This window comes from Austrofundulus limnaeus, unplaced genomic scaffold (genome assembly GCF_001266775.1).
Source record: "Austrofundulus limnaeus strain Quisiro unplaced genomic scaffold, Austrofundulus_limnaeus-1.0 Scaffold635, whole genome shotgun sequence".
NCBI classification, from domain to species: Eukaryota; Metazoa; Chordata; class Actinopteri; order Cyprinodontiformes; family Rivulidae; genus Austrofundulus; species Austrofundulus limnaeus.
Genome location: NW_013953037.1, coordinates 104,101 through 110,155, shown reverse-complemented (window position 1 = coordinate 110,155; position 6,055 = coordinate 104,101). Strand labels below are relative to the sequence as shown.

General features: G+C 40.9%; 1 protein-coding gene across 1 annotated transcript in view; it reads right to left on the bottom strand.

Annotated features, from left to right (window-relative positions):
- pcgf3 (polycomb group ring finger 3) overlaps positions 1-6,015 on the bottom strand; it is a gene marked incomplete in the record, with an annotated part of 60,135 nt that extends 54,120 nt beyond the window's left edge. The window contains 1 exon segment of the mRNA XM_014027328.1: positions 5,616-6,015.
- Between the last annotated feature and the right edge of the window lie 40 nt (positions 6,016-6,055).

Below are 6,055 nucleotides of genomic sequence, written 5' to 3'. Positions count from 1 at the left end.
ATTTCATGTCATTAACACCTCTAGTAATATATTTACTGAGAAAAATGGTGATGTGTTCAATACTTGTTTTACCCGCTGTATGGTTAGAATAAAAATGCGGAAGTCAGAAAAAAAAAATGCAGAATTTGGACCTTACGTTAACGTGAGCATCATGAAGGTTAAAGCTGATTAAACATCACCTGCTACCACTCAGATGTAATCGTTTCAGTCAAACCTTTTAAAACAGTCGATGTAACCCATTGATTACTTCTCGAGAGTTTCATTAAACCCGCTCAGATCCGAACGCCTTCGCCMTTTTTGGCAGCGGATGAGAAACAGGAAGGAGCGTTTGGTGGAGAACGTGCCGACTCTCTCAGTCAGGTCCGTGCAGGAACGCATTCCTCCTGATGTTTCCAACGTTATGATCTTAATTCCAGCAGAGCTGAGCTGCGTCTAATGTGTCACMGATCGATACGTCTATCTGAAACTGGACCTGATGCGCCTGCTTCTCCACAGAATCCCTTCCTTCCTTCGTCGAAGTGCTGACGGGTAAAAAAAAATAAATAAATACAATAAAAATCCTGAGCTGCTTCTCTAACTGCAGACGAGGGATTCTCCTCAGCTGCTTAGCGGCTCGTTCAGGAAGCTGCCTGATTTTATTTCCTGTCCAAGACAAAGACGAATGCATCTTCGGGCGCTTCGGCTTCTATTGAGTTTTCTCATTATCAAGCTGCTCCGAGCCTTGAGAGGCTGCCTCCTGCTCGGGCTGTCATACAGGCCCGACCGTTTTTATCAGGCTGCCCACCGGGACCGCTCACATTGTTTTAACAAAGACGTGCGTACTGGAGGAAGGAAAATGTTTATTTGGTCATTTGTCTTCATTAAACACCGATTAAACCCACAGAAATCTGACTGCGAGATTAAAAATAAAARTAATTTAGATGAAATTTCAGGTGAAACAGAAACAAAAGCTGCAGGTAATTTGGACTTTTCCAACAAAACAAGCAGAGAGCTAATATTAAGGTACGAGCCAAAAACCATTAAGCTGTCAAAGAGCCATCATTCAGGTCTGGACTGAGACCCCAGTAAAGCCTATAGTAGATGAATTACAACTGTTTTACAAGCTAAAGTAAAAAGCAGAGGTCGTGAGGCTCCACAAATACAGATTCTGCCGTTGGAATGAAAGAAACTGTCCAATAAAGAAAGATAAAGTAGACAAGATAAGAGCTCGCCGTTTTAACATTTGACAACACACGTCCTTTTGTTCTACGGTGATGTGAAGCAGCGGCCTGTGGGCCAAATATAGCCCTATTAAATATGWATTTGGTCCTCACAAAGCTGCCAGAATCAACCACTGATATGTCTGACTGTAAGGCTWAAAACCTACATATCAGCTGCTTTTATTAATATTAACAGGAGGGTTACGCATCATATTAAACTAGAAGAAAATATTTGCTTAGGGGTTTAAAAAAAGACATCATTACACTTAAATGTCACGATTTTTCATTTCCTGATACTGTATAGATTTTAATTAAGACTGTTGTAATAAGAAACGTGAAATATGAATGTAGATCTCACTGTTGCTCAGTGTTTTTCTGTTTGCATCAAAATAAACTGAATTTAAATCAGGTTTTATGCATATATGGTGTGCTCTTTATACTTAGAATTAAAATGACGATACATCGCTTTGTTTATGGTACCGCGACATATGTTGTGATACCCGAGTCGAGCAATTGACAGCTGTCATCGCAATAGGGCTGCCATGATTAGTCGACTAGCCACGATTACGTCAACTATCAAAATCGTCAACAACTAATTTAATAGTCGATGAGTCGTTTTTTTTTTCTGACTTTGTATATTTATTTTTATAGTCAACTAATCACTGCTTAGTCGACTATAAAAACAACCGTTTATGGCGGCCATAATTACCACTCTACTGCGCATGTGTGTCAAGGACAGAAAGGCAGACGTGGCAGTGAAAGGCGCCACAGCAGTTTGGAGAGAAAAACAAAGTTAGAAAAAAAAAAAAAAACGACACATCAACTATTAAATTAGTCGACGATTTTAATAGTCAAATATAAATGTGACTAGTCAACTAATCGTGGAGGTTCTACATCGCAACCAGGGCGAAACCCAACACTCGGGATGCGTTAGCAACAGCAGCGTTGTGAATCGTGCTCTTGAGTCGCTTTTCTTCAAGAAATTTGATTGGTTCTTCTAGTTCTTGTAGTTTAGTGGTGGTTATTACGAATGAGTAAACTAAACAAATCTTGCGATGCTAATGATATTGAAAAATAAACGCACACCAAGATACGATTTTATGAAGAAAAAATTACCAAACAACTTCTACCCTGGCTCCAACAAACTGCCACACAGCTGCCTTTTTAATCACTTTGTGAAGTGTCATATAAAATTGGAAAGTTTCACAATTAAAGCAGCTAACATACTCTCTGCTCATTGGTCAGTCAACAAAACCCTCGCTGATTGGTTGTAGAGCCATGCGACAGCGACAATAGTTGAACAATTTTCAACTTTCATATGTCGCGTCACAAGCTCGCATGAARGAGTTTTGCCAGCCACTTGGCTGGAGGAGGGTGGGTGATTGTCACCTCTTCGCACAATTTCCACAGGAAATRAACGGAGAGAGCGACGWMACCTCCSGTGTGTCGAGCCCATAAAGATGCCAACCTGTGACCGACCCATCAAACCCACCAACGCTCCTGTTCTGAATGATTCTCTGCTAATAATACGCCAAAGTTTCACACATCGTCAATGAAAACGACTGAGTGGCGGCCATGTTTGCAACCTAACTGGCAAACGTGAATTGTGTTTTACCACCTGATTGTCGCCTATGTTTCCTTTAATATTAGCATTCATGCTAACTGTATTTCACCTGTTTCCCTCCAGTTCTCTGCTCGTCTTCCACAGCTCGACCAATAACACTTCTCCAAGAAACATTATGGCTCCTGAAGTTACACAACTAAATAAAAGTTTTAGCTTTTTAACCTGAAGCCACCCGTCAAAATAAAAGCTGTAACATTTAATGCAACGACTTATGCTTTAGTCCCTAAATAGCATGATTTAATTTGTCTCCTACATCAGTGCTCAGATATATCGTGCAGCTCTATCCCAAAGTTGAAGATGATTACTTCCTGAAAGTTTAAATAAAATACACCAAGTCACGAGATATTTTGCTAACTTTCGCCTGTTGCTGAAAGGAAAAGGAGGGTGGTAATTATTTCTCAAACCCACAATAATTTAATTATTTGTTTTACTTCTACAGTTAAAAAGCCCTGCCTGGTGCATTTTAAGGATAATTCCTCCTTTCCTCAAAATAAAACCCTTTYATTTTGTAAAGCAGCCGCATTTTATCAGCATGTGATAAATCTACACAAACCTGTACTGCAATGTTTGTTTACTTCCCAGATGTTTCATTGCTAAATAAAAAAAAGATTTTTCTAACGTCTCCAACTCTGTAGAAAACTTCCTCTCTGAGGAAACTAAACGTACATCAGGTGAGTTTATCTGAGCAAAACTTCATATCAGCGAAAGTCRTGGTGGTGACAGGAAGCTGGCCTAAATGTGGTAAACGTCCTCCGATTTATTTTAAATTTCTTGTGAAGGTGGCAAAATTACACAAAAGGTGAGGCCACAGAGTGGTTCTGCGACGTTTAAGAAGTCAAACATCTAAAGGTAATGTTGCTAAAAAGGCAAAAGGTGGATAAATGTGTTTGCCTGTGCCTGTGTGTTAGCAACATATCTCATGAACTCATCCAATATGGTGCCGCAGCCATAAAACACACAAAAATGGCAACAATTTTTACAGATAATGACTTCAAGTTAAGTGTGATAGAAGTCGAGAAAACTATCATTCAACTCTCTCTGTTAGCAAAATATCTCACGCAACAAATAGATTCTGGAGCAAACATAAATCAGGAGCAATAGAAACATAAAAAAAGCTACTTTTCTGTCAGTAAAAGCTAAAGTTTCAGGTGGTAGTAGCTGAGAGTTGCTCCCATCTCAAACAATGACATTCAGCTCTGTCACCACATGAACTGATTTTAATCTGAAACTCAAAACTTTTAACTGAACGTTATATTTTAATGCTGGGAGGAAGACACTTCCTATAACAAACAGCCTTCAGCTAAAACATCTGATTTTCATGCTCAGGTGATTTTCTTACCTGGTAAATAAAAAATAAATATTTGTCTTGGTTAATGGGCTGGTTTGAAGGGTTTTCATTTATCATAAATAAAAAAAAAACCTATCATTAAGTTGTTTACTTCCTGTTTGAGACTGTCATGATATAATTTTAAACTTTTATGCTGACAAAAACTGCTTGATTTTCCTTTCTCAGCAACCTAACTGGCTGTGTTTATGTTTTCAACTACCTACGGTCCAAAAAACAACCATTACAACTCGTTGGCACCAGTGAAACATTTGGAATGTGGTGAATAAAAATGACTGATTATTATTAGTCTAAAACGTTGGCTCATCCTTTTATAGAAGATCTTTGTAGAATAGAGGATCTTTGTGTGATTAATCACGGATCAAACACAGTGATTATTTTTCAGATTCTCCTTATCTGTGAAGTACAATAACACTGACAAACTGCTTGATTTTACTTTCTCAGCAACCTAACTGGCTGTGTTCGTTTTCAACAAAYTACAGTCCAAAAAAACAACCAGTATGACTCGTTAGTACCAGTAAAACTTTTGATATGGGGTGAATAAATGTTTATTACTTGTTATTTATTTAAAAATGACTAATTATTATTAGTCTAAAGGATTCACGTAGAACATGTGCTAAAAGTTTCTTTGCAAACTCCAAAAAATGTTTATTTTAAGGTCATTTTTGCAGCTTCAAATAAATGTAACTTGTATTTTCTGAGCTGTTGGTGAAATTTAAAGAAGTTTATTTAGTTGAGCTGTTAGGACAGTTCTGGACCTGTGGCTCACCTGCAGGATGTTGAAGGTGAAATAAAAGCAGAGGGATAATTTGGACCCGGAGCCTGGTTTCGGTCCAGGTTCTGTAAAGAATCTGCACCAACTTGTTGGTTGTTCTCCCACCACCATGTCACCCGGATCCCCCCCACGGCCGGGTGGGGGGCAGCAGCAGACTGAAACCGGGCGACATCCACTCAGAGGACGTGTGGAAAAACACACCGAGTCCGGGTCTTCATCTGGACCCGAACCTGAACCCGGCGGACCCGGCTCCTGCTCCACACATGTCGGGCTGAACTTCGGACGGCAGCAGGAGGAAGCAGCTAATGGTGGAGCTTTCAAGAACATTCCATCTCAGTGGGAAACAAGAACTGCCTGGTGTTCGGTTCGAACCTGACGGAACCAACAGGAGGTTCCGCTCCAACCATGTGCATCCCGGCCGACGTTGGAGCCACCTTATCGGCACACTTCACCCCCCGCATTGAACCCCCCCTCATCCCCGGTGTGGAACTGCAGGGCCCGGCGCCGCCATACACCACCACCTCCACCTCCACCACCACACAGACCCGTTTAAACAGCGTGTCCCGGAGCGAACCGGGACCGAAGCCACGGTGACCGAACCTTCCGGGACGGAGGCCTCCCCCACCCCCTCCAAGAGGAGCARCCCCGCGGAGAGAAAGCGGACGAACTAACCTGTTCGGAGAGCCGCGCGGTCCGCTGGATGTTTGGGTTGAATCCGAGTTAAATCCACTATCAGTGTAACAAAGAGGCGAAAATGACCGAGCGGCGGCGGAACAGGCCGAAACTCCGGGAGGAGCRAGGCGCATGCGCAGAGCGGCCGCAGCTGGAAGGGCGAGGGGAGGAGGGCTGGGTGAACGGGTTCAGCTGATTTCTRCTATTGATCCACTCAGTTCGTCGTTAATTATTCATTTGGCGACATTTTCTGAACAAGAAACATTATAACCGCTTTATAAACTGTGAACAGCTCATTAAAAACCAGTGAGCACGTAGTTAGCTGTTATAAACAAGCTTATATTTAATAATCTGGGAAAAAATCCCCTCAAAACAGTAAAACTATTTATTTATTTATTTATTTATTTATTTATTTATTTATTTATTTATTTATTTACATA